The sequence below is a fragment of the Medicago sativa genome, chromosome 7 (genome assembly GCF_051527215.1).
Source record: "Medicago sativa cultivar Bolivia chromosome 7, Bolivia_mono, whole genome shotgun sequence".
In the NCBI taxonomy this organism is placed as follows: domain Eukaryota; kingdom Viridiplantae; phylum Streptophyta; class Magnoliopsida; order Fabales; family Fabaceae; genus Medicago; species Medicago sativa.
Genome location: NC_140755.1, coordinates 57371156 through 57389651, shown reverse-complemented (window position 1 = coordinate 57389651; position 18496 = coordinate 57371156).

The following is an 18496-nucleotide window of genomic DNA, read 5'->3' as shown; positions in this document are numbered from 1 at the left end:
GCACATGACCTCTTTCAGCAGCATCTTCAGCAATAACATTGATGAACCCAGCACTGTAGAAGGTTCCCTTTGAAACACCAGAAGTTGAAGAGAATCCAAGGCCCTCTTTACGCTTGTTTTCCAGAATCTGAATTACTTTGCCCCAGCCAGCAGCTTGCCCTGCTTGGACAGCCTTCTGGGCATCTTTTAATGAAGCCATGCTAGTACCAGCCCTCCGGGGTTCTGCACCCTCAACAGTCAAGCCTTGAAACGACGTCCCTTCAGCGGACCCGTTCCTCATGAACTTGAGCTTCTGATGCAAAGTGGACGTGACTGCTCCAGCGTCATGGATCCATGGTCTTCCGAGGAGACAGCTGTAAGAGGCATTGATATCCATGACTTGGAAAGTAATCTGAAATGTCTCGGGACCAATGGTAATTGGCAAGTCTACCTCCCCGAGCACATCCTTGCGGGATCCATCAAAAGCTTTAACCAGATAGGCTGTGTTCGTTGGATATCATATCAGACCCGCAGTGTACCGAGATATGTAGAGCCAAGTTGTGGCGTTTCCCTGCTTCGGGGAGCTCATCGTCACCGAACCCCAAGTTGTTGCAGGCAGTAATATTACTCACTATCCCATCAAATTGATCCACAGAGACTTCGTGATCAACATAAGCTTGCTCCAGTATCTTCATTAACACCCTCCTGTGAGCTTCTGAGCTCATAAGTAGAGACAAAATGGATATCTTTGATGGGGTTTGTAGCAGCTGGTCAACAATCTTATAGTCACTTTTCTTGATAAGCCTCAGGATTTTGTCCAGGTTGGACTCTTCAATAGATTGGCCTGCTGGGCCAGTGTTCTTGACAACAGGAGGAGCAACTGGTGGAGTTACCGTGGCAATAGGTGTCACCATCTTCTTTTGAAACAAAGGTGGACAGATTTTTCCACTTCTCAGAGTTGTAATTTCACCGGCAACATTGTCAACTGTAGCTGGGGATACCAGAGGCACCTCCACTCCGTTCTCAATCATGGTTGCATTGTATTTGTAGGGAATTGCTTTGGTAGAGGTATAAGATACCGGACCAGGTAGCCTGATCACCAAAGGCTCAGCATTCTTTGCCTGAGATACACTTTCAACAGGAGAGTCATGGAACACTGGCACAATCACACATACATCACTGGCAATCAAGTACTTGTCATCCATCAGGCTCTGGATATCATTTTGCACCACACAACAGCCCATAGGATTCTGCAGACATTCTGAACAAGAATCATGATCATGTTTGAACAGAGAAGCCTGGCAAAGTTTGACATGTAGCGGCACCAAGGGAGTAACAACATTGCGGACATCCAACATGGGCTCATCTTGAGTAACTGGAACCCTTTCAAAGGCCTCAATCATATTGACGGCAGCATGGTTTGGAAGCGGATTGTCAAGAACATGAGGAACACTATTCTCAAAAGTCAACCGTCCCTTTTCTATCAGATCTTTCACAATATATTTCAGAGCAAAGCAACCTTCGACATCATGGCCTTGAGCACCCTGATGGAACTCACATGTCAGATCCTGACGGAACCTGGGAGGCAATGGATTAGGCGGAGGCTTGCCTGGCCTGGTGACACAGTGCCCCTTAGCTAGTAGAGTTGGGAGCAGCTCACCATACCGCATTGGTATTGGTGGAAAAGAAGGTTTGGGTCGGGGACCCTGTTGTTGCTGCCGTTGCTGTTGAGCAGGAGGCTGTTGTTGTACTTGTTGAGGAATGGCATTGACGGGCATTGGTGGTTGACCCGGCGGTAGAGGATATTGCTGGTAGAATGGTGGGAAGAAAGGATGTTGAGAGTACTGCATGTAGCGATAGGGCAGAGGTAGTTGTGTAGCAGCTGCAGACGGGTTACCAGACACCATCCCTACATCAGATTCTTTCCTCTTATGATGACCGTTACCGTACTTCTTCGGTGCACTGTTTGAAGATTCACCTTTCTCAAGGACAATAATACCATCTCGGACAGCCTCCTCTAGACGAGTTCCCATTGTAACCATATCAGAGAAGTTGTTTGGAGCAGAGACTATCATTCTCTCCTTATATTCCTTCTTCAGAGTCTTCAGGAATGTCTGTGTTAACTCTTCCTCATCAAGTCGAGGAGAAACACGGGCAGCTGCCCCTCTCCATCTCTGAGCGTACTCACGGAAGGTTTCATCTGATTTCTGAGATAGGGCTTTAAGAGAGTCCCTATTTGGCTTCAGACGGGTGTTGAACTCATATTGACCTTCGAAAGCAGCAGCGAGTTCCTCAAAGGTATGGATGTTATCTTTGTTCAGACTAGTGTACCAATCTGCTGCATCATCTGTCAAGCTACTCTGGAAGCAATGGATCATCAGTGCATCATTATCTGCGTAATTAGCCATCTTTCGGACATACCGGATAACATGGTTATGTGGGCAAGAAGTCCCATTATACTTGTCAAATTCTGGCTCTTTGAATTTCTTAGGAACCTCAAATCGGGATACCAAGCATAGATCACGAGCTTTAGCAGGAGCACCATTGTTTCCTCGGCTAGCCTTGACCTCACGGAGTTCTCCAGCCAACTCCCTCAACTGTCTTTTCATAGATTCCATTGCGGGATCTTGTCCACGCGGAGTATCAACATCAATCACCTGTTGCACAGTGTGTACCATAGGGTCGGTAACAACAGTAGTTACCTGAGGCATGGCAGTAGACACAGGAATCTGTCCTTGACCAGCAAAACTAGAAACACCAGCAGCAGTATTAGGAGAGTAGTAAGCTGAGAGGCCATAAGGACGGCCATTGGGCATGACAAAACGAGCATCAATAGCCACAGTAGATAGTGGGATAGAGGGAATCACCTCAGCAGTGACCGGAATAGAAGTGGCTGGCTGTTCTTGTGAAGCCATCATAGCGGACATAGCGTCATGAGCCTTAGCCAAGTCTTCTTTCATAGCAGCCAATTCGGCACGGAGCTGAGCATTTTCCTCTTCAAAATTAGCCATCATCCTTCTCTTGTGAAATCTTGTCTGATGAATTCTATCTGGTTGGTAGACTTTGCGAACACGAGCCACTTTTCAGACTGCAGCGGACAAAACCAGGAGGCAATGAGCACGAGAGAAGTTTTTTTTGTGACCAATGAATGCATATGATGCATGAAATGTGTTAATGCATATGCAAAAAAGACTCTTTTTAGGTTATCGAAGGGTTTTAGACAAATTAAAAACTTGTAAACATTACTTAGACAACAATTAACATAAACGGGAAACAAACAACCAACATATAGTTTTACAAGACAATTTCAACATAAACAAATGGAAATAACAACAGGAAATGGAAATCCTCAAGCATAGGAAGTGGAAGCGTCGTCCTCAGAGTCGGACTCATAGCTGCAGTATCGTGCGTAGAAGTCACGGGCACCCCTAGCCCTCTTGGAGTCTCTCATGAGCAATCTATCTTTCTCCTCAATCTCTCTCTTAGCCTTAGCTAACTCTTTCTTCAGTGTCAAGACCTCATGAGTCTGTTGCTCATCCTTTCCATCCAAAGTCATGATCAAGTTCTTAGCCTCATAGTATCTAGCCCTCCATTGATGCTTCTCCCGACTCTCCATAGCTAGATGCTCCTGATACATCTCCTGGGTAGGTGGGAGTAGAGGCAAAGGCATGGTAGGAACAGTTGCAGACACATATCTCATAGAGGGGTAAGGCATACCAATCTCCTCAGCTTGGTTTATCACCCACTGTGTATAGGCCTCATGAGCAACACCGGACCTTACACCCATATGCTTCACCTCTTTCTTCCGAAGCTTAGTCCAAGCTTCCATGAAATCCTCTCTTATGCCTGTGGGAGCATTGGAGTAGTGGAAGAAATAAGGAGCCGTAGCAAGATTGATGGGCTTATCTTTCATCGGGAAACCAAATTGTCGCAAAGCAAGCTCCGGGTTATAGTTGATTCCACCCCGGGTACCAAGAAGAGGTACATTAAGAAACTTTCCACCACCAAAGATAATTTCCTTAACCCTAGAAGCGGGAGTGAGCCAAACCACTTCGTTAGGAGTGAGAGCCATAATCCTCTGTGAAATAGACCAATTCTCCGGATTGTCGTGGAAAGGCTTCGGAAGGTGCGAAATAAACCACCTATAGAGGAGAGGCACACAACAAAGAATATATCCACGACCTTTGCCGGAACGATCGTGAATAGCATGGTATGTGTCAGCTAGCAGAGTAGGAACCGGATTCTTGGAGTGGAAGATCATAATAGCATTCATGTCCACGAAGCCATCAAGATTCGGAAAGAGAACAAGCCCATAGATGAGAAGTGCAAGAATAGCCTCGAGAGTGTCCTGACAAGTAGTATTGAGGTTGGCTTTCCCAAGAAGATACTCTGAAGTGAACCCTCGGATGCGTGCTTTAGTGACAAGATTCTTGGAGACATCGGTGGTCCTGAGATAGAGATCCTTAGCAATAACCAATGGAGTAAGAGGAGGCTCAAGTCCTGATGAAGGTATCCCCTTAGCAATAGACAGATCCATCAAGGAAGAATAAGCCTCTAGAGTAGGCACCAGCTGAAAGTCCGGAAAGGTGAAGCACCGATAGTCCCGATCATAGAATTGCACTAGAGTGTGCACAAGCTTCTCATCCACATTAGTATGAAGAATAGGAAGTAAAGCCCCGTAACGATGTCGGAAACCAGTCGGATCCTCAATCTTGAGTGCCAAATCTCTCAAACTAGCCAAATCCACTTCCTTGAACTTGTAGGAATTAGTCCTCTTCATTCCTACAATGTTTACAAATTCAACTTGTCTAAGCCCTTCGATAACAATGCATGGAAAAAGTTTATGCATGTATGCATGTATGCATGAATGCATGATTATGTTCAAGTTCGGAGAAAACATGGTGGGTTAAAGTTCAAAGTCATGGAGTCACGGGTGGACACGGTGTCCGGTGAAACTAGGGCTTTAGGATATAGTAACCGGGTTCTAAAAAGGTTCCCAAGTTGCAACCTCTCCGACGTATCTCACGGTATCACGAGACAACACTCGCTCCATGATTATACGTGGAAGGTCTGGCTTGAGTGTAGTATCGCGTGACGACTAAAACTCGAGACAACACTCGGTTTTGCCTCCGCACTACATCCTAGAAAATGGCCATGGATGGGTTTGGTTATCTACGGTTCATAGCGTCATAGAACAATTAGAAGTAAAGTGCCTAAACGCGACAACACGCGCCGACAACATCACCCCCAAAATGCCTCAGCTATGTGGGATTGATCGCATAATCCAAAACACGAGGCAACCCCCGGAATGAATTGTCGATTATATCCCTCCTAAATCCTAAGTTCACTGAGCCCGGGTGCAGGACTTTTGATATTCTCACCCCACACGTTTGCAAGAAATTAAACATTTATTCACATAGGAAAGCAAGTAAAAGAAGCAGGTAAAAATACAAGCGCAAGCGTGGAAATAAAGACTAGGCGTAACTCTCGAATCTCCCCAGTGAAGTCGCCAGCTGTTTTATCTTGGTTTTCGGGTGTCAAACATTGATTACGTTTGAACCTTTTAAACCGGTGATATCTTATTTTTTCTTGGGAAGGGAAAAAGTAAGCAAAACCCTTGAGAATCGAGGTCCGGGAGTTGTTTTCGCTACGGGAAGGTGTTAGGCACCCATAACGACTATAGTAACCTATAGGAACCGTCTTTAATTTCTACGCGCGCGCTTTATTTTTAAATGCTATTTTGAAAATGTTTATTTAACCTAAGAGATATTCTAAGTGAAGAAATTGGAGGGAGATGAATGTTTTGGGATTTTTATTTTAATTGAATTGAAGGAATTTTGTTCCTTGCCTACGTACCCGTTTAAGGGATCAAATCCACCGTAGTTCTCTCTCAAAAAATTTTTTGTTTTTTGTTGGTTGATTTTAAGTTTGAAAATGGGAGTTGAAGAATAGAAAGAGGCCTCAAGGGCATGAGATTTAGGAAAGAGTGGGGTTTGATTAGTTATTTGCAAAAACAAGTCAAAGTATGATTATTTTCATTGGATTTTTGATTAAGAAAATAAAAGGAAAATTCAATGGGGTTTTGGACCCCAAGGTTTATTATGAAAAATGCTTGAGTGAAGTTGTTCACATTTGTTTGGAAATTTGGTTTTTTTTCTAAGTATAAGTCCTAGGCATTCATCTAAGCATACAATCCTAGAGATACATCTAAACATGCATATTCTAGCTATATATCTAAAGTGATGTGTGTGCATGTGTCGGTGCTTGTGTCGGTGTACATTATTAGAGTCCATTGTCCTTTACATCATACCCTAGATACACTCTATGGCCTCTTTGCCAAGAAATTAAAAGGCATAAGGAAGGAATATTACAAAATTTTCTAAGTATTACATTCTAAGCCTTGGTACAAATTAAATTGCAAGAAGATAAAGGTGAATATGAGATGAGATGGGAATGCTTATGAAATGATAAACAAAATGGTTAGTAGCATAGTATGTAATATGGTAAAAAGACGTAATCAAGTAAACATCACAAAACTTCAAGATATACCAAAACAAAGGCAAAACATACCCAAAACTTGACCACAAAAGCAAAGCCAATTCATCACTCCTAACCCTCATATTTCAATCAATTTTTAAAGGTTCCATTTCAATTTTAAACATGAGGATTAGAGAGAAGTATTAAACTAAGCAATTATGAAGCACTTTTAGGCCTATTTTGCACTTTAATTCCACATAGGGTTATTCCCATGACTTATAACACAAGGAACTAACAAATCACACTCCAAAACAGTAAGGAACAGCTCTAAATCAGGGGTATACACATTGCAAACTCTCACACTAAGGACCAATATACCATAGCAAGACTTTGGGATCAAGAACATGCGAAATTTTTACAAGAAATTATCAAAAAGTAACACAAGGCCACAAGAAGTCTCCCTATATATTTTTATCAATTTTCAACATATCAAAACATCATGAGAAACCAAATTCAAGCATCAAAAATAATGGCGAGAGAGTTCACTAGTTTTAGAAGTTTTTTTTTTACAAGGTTTTTTCAACAAAATTGAAAGGAAAATGAATTAACGCAAGACAAAAAGTTTCCACATATATTTTCCAGTACTAACATGCAAGAATCATCAAGAATCAACAAAAAATATCAAAAGGAAAATAATATACATTTTTTGGAATTGTTTGTAGAGATTTTAAAACTCACAGTAGTGTAAACAGCAAACAATGGTGTCAAGATAGCAAGGAAACTAGTACAAAATGAGACTAAAAGTTAAACAAAGCCCAGGCCCATATACACAATTATTGGCATCACATAAAACAATTCTAGCAAGAACAAAAAAACGTTGAACACAACATAGACCTCTCTTTCTCATCTTCTTCTTCGCGTGAACTCCCTCCCTCACAGCTCTCAACTTCGTCCCTCTCCAACCCATATTCGGCGGCGGTTGGCCGGCCAGGGGTGGCGGCGCCGCCGCCTGAACTTCCTCTTTCTTTTAAGATCCTTAAATTAAATCTAAACCTCTTCTTCCTCACCTCTAAAAACTGATTTGACCTCTCCGTGAGAAAAGCCAGAATCCGGCGAAGCTTTATAGCTCCGGCACGGTGGTGGCCGCAAGCACCATCGCGACAGAGTTCGCTAAAACTTCCTCCGAATCTGATCTTCTCTCACTTTCGCTAACACCAAACGTACGCGTACTCACCGAACAGCTCAAACAAAATTCGCAAAGAAAAGGAACAGATAGCAATCAACGCAGCAATTTGAAACATGCGCATATAACAATTGATGAAGAAAGAATACCTGAATCAAAATTGGAGAAATCGATGCAATTGGCGCTGAAAAACTTCGATGAAAGCTCAATCCAAGCACGTTCCGTTTTCTGCAGTTTTACCGTTCGAAAATGCGATCTAGCAAATTGATGTTGTTTGCCAAGATCGCTACTGGTATGTTTCTTCTTGCTTCACAATTTCTGCTCCGTGTTCTTTGCGATTTTGGACTTGCTATTGCGTGGTATGGATGATCGAAAATGGATTGATTGAACCGTGGATGTAGAAATTTTGAAGGAACCAGCAGTGTTGTGATGATTTTTGGCCGAAATTGGGGCTTGAACAAGGATGAATGAATCGGTTATGGTGGAAAGGGTGGTGGATTTGAAGATTGGTAGTGGAAGCAGGAGGTTGTTGTGGTGGTTTGAGTTAGTTAGAGGTGAGAGAGAGGGTTGTTAGGGAGGAGGAGTGGTGGAAGAAGGTTGTTATGGTGGTGGTGCTAATTTGTTACGGCTGAGCAAAGAAAAAGAGGGAAGGAAAAAAAATTATTTTGTGATTTTTTATGAATTTTGTGGAAAAAATGATTGGTGAATAACTTTGACCACAAGTTTGACTTATATAGGTGATGAAAGGGATGCTTGGACCAATGAGGAAATGCCACATGGACTTGACTTGTAACAAACTTTTAAAGACCAATAACATTTGGACACATGGCACTTGGACTCTAACAAACTTAAAAGGGATTAAAATGTAAATAACGAAAGTGCGCGGACTAAAATGAAAATTAACACTAAAATTGAATCGAAAAAGTAAATTGAAAATTAACGTAAAATGAGACAACTAAAAACAACAAAGCAGATTAAAATGAAACAGAGATATCATGTGAAATGACCAAAATGCCCCTGGAGGCTTAAAACGACTAAAAATGACTCAGATGCAATTTTAAAATGGATTTTTAACAGAGAATTGAAGCAAACACTTATTCAAACAAATTAAAAGACTCAGAGACAAACTATAGAATTTAAACAGGACTTTAACACATGAAAAGACTAAAATGCCCCTAGGGGCAAAACTGACTCAAAATGACTTCAAATGCAATTTTTAAAATGGATTTTGACATAGAATTGAAATGAAGACTTATTCAAACTATTTGAAAGGACTCAACCAAATTTTTAAAAGATTGAAAGAAATTTTGACATAGGAAATGACTAAAATACCCTTGCATGTGAATTTGCAAATAACATTGAAATAAGATGCAGAGAAAGATGCAATTGATCAGAGACATATCAAATGACTTAAAATGCAAGAAAGGAAAAATTGATTAGTATTTTTAGGTCCAAAATTAGGGTATAACACACCATTGTTTCCCCGGCTATTCTTGACCTCACGGAGTTCTCCAGCCAACTCCCTTAACTGTCTCTTCATAGCTTCCATTGCGGGATCTTGTCCACGCGGAGTGTCAACATCAATCACCTGTTGCACAGTGTGTACAATAGGGTCGGTAACAACAGTAGTCACTTGAGGCATAGCGGTAGATACAGGAATCTGTCCTTGACCAGCAAAACCAGAGACACCAGCAGCAGTATTAGGAGAGTAGTAAGCTGAGAGGCCATAAGGACGGCCGTTGGGCATAACAAACCGAGCATCAGTAGCCACAGTAGACAGTGGGATAGAGGGAATCACCTCAGCAAAAACTGGAATAGATGTGGCTGGTTGTTCCTGTGCAGCCATCATAGTGGACATAGCGTCGTGAGCCTTAGCCAAGTCTTCTTTCATAGCAGCCAATTCGGCACGGAGCTGAGCATTTTCTTCTTCAAAGTTAGCCATAATTCTTCTCTTGTGAAATCTTGTTTGATGAATTCTATCTGGTTGGTAGACTTTGCGAGTACGAGCCACTTTTCAGACTGCGGCGGACAAAACCAGGAGGCAATGAGCACGAGAGAAGTTTTTTGTGACCAATGAATGCATATGATGCATGAAATGTGTAAATGCATATGCAAAAAGATTCTTTTTATGTGTTATCGAAGGGTTTTAGACAAATTAGAAACTTGTAAACATTACTAAACAACAATTAACATAAACGGGGAACAAACAACCAACATATAGTTTTACAAGACGATTCCCTTTGAAATGCTAAGCCAAGGGATAGACTTTGAAATGTAAAACAACATAAACGACTGGAAATAACAACAAGAAAAAGAAATCCTCAAGCATAGGAAGTGGAAGCGTCATCCTCAGACTCAGACTCATAGCTGCAGTATCGTGCATAGAAGTCACGGGCACCCCTTGCCCTCTTAGAGTCTCTCATAAGCAACCTATCTTTCTCTTCAATCTCTCTCTTAGCCTTAGCTAACTCTTTCTTCAGTGTCAAGACCTCATGAGTCTGCTGCTCATCTTTTCCATCCAAAGTCATGATCAAGTTCTCAGCCTCATAGTATCTAGCCCTCCACTGATGCTTCTCCCGACTCTCCATAGCTATATGCTCCTGATACATCTCCTGGGTAGGTGGGAGTAGAGGCAAAGGCATGGTAGGAATAGATGCAGACACATATCTCATAGAGGGGTAAGGCATACCAATCTCCTCAGCTTGGTTTATCACCCACTGTGTATAGGCCTCATGAGCAACACCGGACCTTACACCCATATGCTTCACCTCTTTCTTCCGGAGCTTGGACCAAGCTTCCATGAAATCCTCTCTTATTCCCGTGGGAGCATTGGAGTAGTGAAAGAAGTAAGGGGTTGTAGCAAGATTGATGGGTTTTTCTTTCATCGGGAAACCAAATTGTCGTAAGGCGAGCTTCGGGTTGTAGTTGATTCCACCCCGGGTACCAAGAAGAGGTACATTAAGAAATTTTCCACCACCAAAGATGATTTCCTTAACCCTAGAAGCGGGAGTAAGCCAAACCACTTCATTAGGAGTGAGAGCCATAATCCTTTGTGAAATAGACCAATTCTCCGGATTGTCGTGGAAAGACTCCGGAAGGTGCGACATAAACCACTTATAGAGGAGAGGCACACAACAAAGAATATATCCACGACCTTTGCCGGAACGATCGTGAATAGCATGATATGTGTCAGCTAGCAAAGTAGGAACCGGATTCTTGGAGTGGAAGATCATAATAGCATTCATGTCCACGAAGTCGTCAAGATTTGGAAAGAGAATAAGCCCATAGATGAGAAGTGCAAGAATAGCCTCAAGAGTGTCCTGACAAGTGGTATTGAGGTTGGCTTTCCCAAGAAGATACTCTGAAGTGAACCCTCGGATACGTTCCTTAGTGACAAGATTCTTGGAGACATCGGAGGTTGTAAGATGGAGATCCTTAGCAATAACCAAAGAAGTAGGAGGATGCTCAAGTCCCGCAAAGGGCACCCCCTTAGCAATAGCTAGACCCATCAAGTGAGAATAAGCCTCTAGAGTAGGCACCAACTGAAAGTCTGGGAAAGTAAAGCACCGATACTTCTGATCATAGAATTGCACTAGAGTGTGCACAAGCTTCTCATCCACATTAGTCTGGAGAATAGAAAGCAAAGCCCCATAACGATGTCGGAAACCAGTCGGGTCCTCTATCTTGAGTGCCAAATCTCTCAAACTAGCCAAATCCACCTCCTTGAACTTGTAGGACTTAGTCTTCTTCATTCCTACAATGTTTACAAATTCAACTTGTCTAAGCCCTTCGATAACAATGCATGGGAAAAAGGTTTATGCATGTATGCATGAATGCATGATTATGTTCAAGTTCGGAGAAAACATGGTGGGTTGAAGTTCAAAGTCGAGGAGTCATGGGTGGACACGGTGTCCGGTGAAACTAGGGCTTTAGGAAATAGTAACCGGGTTCTAAAAGGTTCCCAAGTTGCAACCTCTCCGACGTACGTCACGGTGTCACGAGACAACACTCGCTCCATGATTATACGTGGAAGGTCTAACTTGAGTGTAGTATCACGTGACGACTAAAGCTCAAGACAACACTCGGTTTAGCCTCCGCACTACATCCTAGAAAATGGCCATGGATGGGTTTGGTTATCTACGGTTCATAGCGTCATAGAACAATTAGAAGTAAAGTGCCTAAACGCGACAACACGCGCCGACAACATCACCCCCAAAATGCCTCAGCTATGTGGGATTGATCGCATAATCCAAAACACGAGGCAACCCCCGGAATGAATTGTCGATTATATCCCTCCTAAATCCTAAGTTCACTCAGCCCGGGTGCAGGACTTTTGATATTCTCACCCCACACGTTTGCAAGAATTTAAACATTTATTCACATAAGAAAGCAAGTAAAAGAAGCAAGTAAAAAGAGCGCAAGCGTGGAAATAAAGACTAGGCGTAACTCTCGAATTTCCCCAGTGAAGTCGCCAGCTGTTTTATCTTGGTTTTCGGGTGTCAAACATTGATTAAGTTTGAACCTTTCTAACCGGTGATATCTTATTTTTTCTTGGGAAGGGAAAAAGTAAGCAAAACCCTTGAGAATCGAGGTCCGGGAGTTGTTTTCGCTACGGGAAGGTGTTAGGCACCCATAACGACTATAGTATCCTATAGGAACCGTCTTTAATTTCTACGCGCGCGCTTTATTTTTAAATGCTATTGGAAAATGTTATTTAAACCTAAAAGTATTCTAAGTGAAGAATTGGAGGGAGAAGAATGTGTTTGAATTTTTATTTTATTTGAATTGAAGGAATTTTGGTTCCTTGCCTACGTACCCGTTTAAGGGATCAAATCCACCGTAGTTCTCTTTCAAAAAAAGTTTTTGTTTTTGTTGATTGATTTTAAGTTTGAAAATGGAATTTTGAAGAATGGAGATTGAGAGGCTTCATGAGCATTGGAATCAAGAAAAGTGGGGTTTGATTAGTCATGTTGCAAAAGAAGTCAAGTATGATTATTTTTCATTGCAATTTGATTAAGAAAATAAAAGGGAAAATTCAATGGGATTTTGATCCCAAGGTTTATTTTGAAAATGATTTGAGTGAAGTTTGTTCAAGTTTTTTGGAAAAATGATTTTTCTAAGTATAAAGCCTAAACATTCATCTAAACATACAATCCTAAACATACATCTAAACATGCATATTCTAACTATATATCTAAAGTGGTGTGTGCGCATGTGTCGGTGCTTGTGTCGGTGTACATCATTAGAGTCCATTGTCCTTTACATCATTGGCCTAGATACATTCTATGGTCTTGCAAGAAATTTAAATTGCATAAAAGTAAAGTACAAAGGAAAATCCTAAATGTTACATTCTAAGTCTTGGTAAAAATTTAAAGTGTAAGAAGTAAGATGGAGAGGGAGATGAAGTGGGAATGCTTATGAAAAGTATGAGACATGAAATGAAATGGTTAGTAACACATGGTAATATCAAAGGAAATAAAGCAAGAAACACACTATAGCACAAAGCATAGAAAATAAACCAAAATAAAGGCAAAATGAGTGCAAAACATGATTATAATTTGCTCATAAAGTGCAAGACTCATGTGACCTATAACTCTCACATTCCAACACATTTTTAAAGGTTTAGAATCAGATTTCGGAATGGGAATTAAGGCAACATGGTTAACTTGACATCTTGGAAGCAAACTTAGACATATTTGCATTATTTATTTACACAAGTAACTTGTAAACTAAGTAACCTACCAAGATTCACAATTATGCAGCAATATCAAACACAAACAGTGGCGAAAACTCCATAAAAGTAAGTGGCATAGGTCACAAATGTTTATCAAGAAATTGGAATTGGAATCAAGCAAATTTCCATCCATTTTTTAGCACAAAACATCACAAAATAGCAAGAAAATTAACACCTTATTTTTTATCAATTTTTAATATGCAAAATTATCACAAGAATACCACAAAATTATTAAGAAATATGTATGAAAATTTTTAGAATTTTTGAAGAATTTTTAGACACAAAAAACATATAAAATTTCACAATTTTTAACAAAAATAGTAAACAATTGACACGAAAATACCACACACTTTTTAATCAAGATTTAACATATGGCAATATTACCAAAAATATCAAGAAAATGATCAAGAACACATAGGAATTTTTTTTTAGGAATTTTTAAAGGTTTTTTAGGCTAAAAATGTGCAAGAAAATCACTAATTTTAACAAGAATAGAAAAAAAAAATGCTTCAAATATTTTTCTCAGACTTTAACACAAAAAAATGTCACAAAAATGTTAAGAAAAATATCAAGAACACATAGAAAAATTTCTAGGATTTTTGTGAACAAATTTGGACAGGCAGGGGTGTATGTAGCAATTTTTACAGCAAGAAATGCAGAAACAGGGGGGTGCGCGTATCAAAATGCCACACAGGCCATGGCAGTTGGGCCTTGGGGGCAGGCTGGGTCGGTCTGACCCGTATCCACCTGGACCGGGTTTGCAGGCCTATAAAAGGCTGAAAACCGGTCCAAACTCCCACTCCTCTCTGACCTTTCTCTCTCTAAGACCTAAACACTCTCTTCTCTCTCTCTATAACCATGCCGATCGGAGAAGATAGATTGGCCGTCGGAAAATTGCTCTGACGTGGTGGTTGGCCATGGCCGCCGCCGCGTCGGAGCCCAAACCTTATGTTTTTTTGAAACAAATTACACCGACGTGACCGTCTCTTTCTTCTCTATCCATTTCTAGGTTCAGAATTTCCAAACAAACAACATATAGCCTTAGATCTAAGCCACTAGATTCGAAACTTTTTAACAAGGACATGGATGAATGGCAAAACATGAAATATTGACGGAGAGGAAAGAGGAAGAACGAAATACCTCTGGTCTTGGATCTAAGAACACGAAATTGTGACGGAGAGTTTCGAAACTTCGTCCTACTTTCCTTCGTATCCTTCTTCACGTTCCTTGATTCTGCTTGGCTTAACGCAGCTTCGAGTGATTCGTGATGAAAGGGTTTGCAATCTTGATTGTTGTTGCCTTTAGATTCGTTCTTCTTGCTCCTCTGTTACGTCAATTTGAGATTGTTTGTGACGGAACTGGATTTGTGAGTTCAGATTCTGGAGAATCTGTGTGATTCTGATTGTGGTTTGATGAATTTGTTGTTGTAATCAATGACGGATTGCGGTGGTTTATGGTAGTTTGTGGTTTGTTACGGTGGTTTTGGATTCGGTTATGGAGGAGCTTGTTGAAGTTCTTGATGAACTTCAAGCAAGTTCTTCAGATTTCTAGTGTTTGATCTGTTTTTGTGGAGAGAGAAAGAGTAATAGTGTTTTTGATGAGTTGTACCATTCTGAATGGATCTCTGATGAGTTGGCCTTTTATAGGCTGACACATGTATGGACTGGACCAATGGACTGTTGACACATGGCACTGGACTTAACAAACTTCCTATGGACAAATGAAAAAATGACACGTGTACAGAACTGATGACTTGGACAAAATGGACTAAAATGCAATTTTTTAGAATTTTAGGACTTAAAAATAAAAATAAAAAAATAAAAAATAAAATGAACTAAAATTGGTAACCGGAAAATAACGTAAAGTGAAACGATTAAAATTGACAAAACGGACTAAAACGAACCAATGGCCTAAATGAGGTACTTTAAAGTAACCTCTCTCTGCCGAAATTTCGTGTGAAATGACCAAAATGCCCCTGGGGCTAAAACGACTAAAAATGACTCAGATACAAATTTTAAAATGGATTTTTAACAAGAAATTAAAGCAATAACTTATACAAACAAAATTAAAAGACTCAGAGACAATTTTAAGGGTTTAAACAGAGTCTTGACACATGAAAAGACTAAAATGCCCCTAGGGGCAAAACTGACTCAAAATAACTTCAAATGCAATTTTTAAACTGGATTTTGACGTAGAATTGAAATAAGGACTTATTCTAACCAAATGAAAAGACTCAAACAAATTTTTAAAAGACTGAGAGAAATTTTGACATAGGAAATGACTAAAATGCCCCTAGGGGCTAAACTCACTAAAAATGACTCAACTGATTTTTTTGAAATGAATTTTGACATGAGATTGAAACAAAGACTTATACAAACCAATTTAAAAGACTCAAACAATTTTCAAGGATTAAAATGAGTTGAATGCAGGAAATGACTAAAATACCCTTTTATGTGTATTTTGCAAATAATATTGAAATAAAATGCAGAGAAAGATGTAATTGATCAGAGACAGTTCAAATGGCTTGTAATGCAAGAAAAGAAGAATTGAGTTAGTATTTTTAGGTCCAAAATTAGGGTATAACAGTGATTTAGTCCTTGATGAAGAAGGAGCTGCTGTGGATAGAAAGAAACATACTCCAGAACTGAGGAAACTCTACAAGAAGCATCATATTATCAGAGGAGCTCTTGTCACTGCCATACCCAAAGCAGAGTACATGAAGATGAGTGACAAATCCACTGCTAAAGCTATGTTTGCTTCTCTCTGTTCAAACTATGAAGGGAGCAAGAAGGTCAAAGAAGCAAAGGCTCTCCTGCTTGTACATCAGTATGAGTTATTCAAGATGAAGGATGATGAAACTATTGAGGAGATGTACTCAAGGTTTCAAACCTTAGTTTCTGGGCTACAGATTCTAAAGAAGAGCTATGTTGCTTCTGATCATGTAAGCAAGATACTCAGAAGCTTACCTGCCAGATGGAGACCAAAGGTGACTGCCATTGAGGAAGCTAAAGATTTAAACACTTTAAGTGTCGAAGATCTTGTTAGTTCTCTCAAAGTTCATGAGTTAAGTCTTAATGAACATGAGTCTACTAAGAAGAGTAAATCAATAGCTCTTCCATCCAAAGGCAAGTCATCAAAAGCTCTCAAAGTGGTTGAATCTGAAGAGGAAGAACAGTCAAGTTCAGATTCTGAACCAGATGCTGCTGAAATGGCCATGCTCTCAAACAGACTTCAGTATCTGGCCAAGAAGAACAGAAAGTTTCTCGCCAGAAGGGGTAACTCCAGAAGCTCAAGAAAAGAAGATCAGGAGGGATGCTTCAACTGTAAGAAGCCTGGACACTTCATTGATGAATGCCCTGATCTTCAAAGAGAAAAGTCAAAGGACAAGTCAAAGAGGTCTACATTCAAACCAAGCAAATTCAAGAAGCAGATTAAGCAGAGTTTAATGGCAACCTGGGATGATTTGGGAAGTGAATCTGGATCTGATAAAGAGGAAGCTGATGAAGATGCAAAGGTAGTTGTTGGGTTGGTAGCAACAGCAACTTCAGAAGCTGGATCAGATTCAGACTCAGAAGATGAAAACGAGGTATATTCCAAAATTCCCAGAGATGAACTTGTTGAGTCACTTAAAGAACTTCTTACACATTTTGAAGTAAGAACCAATGAGTTGAAGGATTTAAAAGAAAAATATGCTGATTTGGTACAACAGCAAAAATCAACTCTATTGGATCTGAAAGCTTCTGAACAAGGACTTAGGGGCTTTGACTTCATGTGTAAAACATATGAAGATCAGCTCAGATTCTTATGTCAGAAGCTACAAGAAAAGTGTAATGAAAAACCTTTAAGTAACCATGAAATTGCTCTTGAAGATTTTATTATATCTCGCATTGACAGAAGCAGAGTAGCTTCTATGATTTATAGCATTTACAAGAATAATGGCAGAGGAATTGGTTTTCCAGAAGTGAAACTTGAGAAAACCAATCTAAAATCTTGTTGTGAATGCATCAATGAAGGACTGAAAACCTTCTTTGTACCAGAAGGGGCTGAGTTGGAAACTGTTGTTCAATCAGAACCTGAAGCTTCTAGTTCTAAGGCTAAGATTACTTCAAACCAAAAGAACTCTAAGTCAAAGGCTATGATCAAATCTGATTCCAAGACTTCAAAGGTTAGGATCCTGAAAAGATCAGAACCTATTCCTCAGAGTCTGGTGAAACCAAAATCTGAGGCTCTGAAGTCTAAGTTTCAGAAGAAGACAGTTACTGCTTCTGAAGTACCAAAACCTAAGGTGATGGTTAATCAGAAGCAACCCAACTCACAGCACAAGGTACAAGAAGTGAAGAGTAAAGCCTTAAGTACTAATCTTCCAGGACCCATAGGACAATGGGTACCTAAATCTAAAAATGTCAATGATGCAGGTATGTCTAAGAGCAGTGCCAAAGCAAAGATCATGGTACCTAGACAGCGGTTGCTCAAGACACATGACAGGAGACAAGTCCATGTTCCTCAGCCTAGCAATGAAAGAGGGAGGAAATGTGAAGTTTGTAGGCAACCAGTCAGGCAAGATCATAGGTACAGGAACTATTGGTAATTCCTCTACCTCAATTAATAATGTATGGTTGGTAGATGGTCTTGAACATAACCTTTTGAGCATTAGTCAATTTTGTGATAATGGTTATGATGTGCTTTTTGAAAAACCCAACTGTACAGTAATCAACAAGGAAGACAAATCCATTGTGTTCAAGGGAAAGAGAGTTGACAATGTCTATAAAATCAATTTTTCTGAACTGGCTGATCAGAAGGTGATTTGCCTACTATCAGTGAATGATAAGAAATGGATGTGGCACAGAAGGTTGGGACATGCTAACTGGAGGTTAATCTCTAAGCTTAGTAAGTTACAACTTGTGAAAGGGCTACCAAATGTTGACTATCATTCAGATGCACTCTGTGGTGCATGTCAGAGAGGGAAAATTGTGAAATCATCTTTTAAAACCAAAGACATTGTTTCAACCTCAAGACCTTTAGAATTACTCCATATTGATTTATTTGGACCAGTGAGTACTGCATCCTTATGTGGAAGTAAATATGGATTAGTCATTGTTGATGATTACAGCAGATGGACTTGG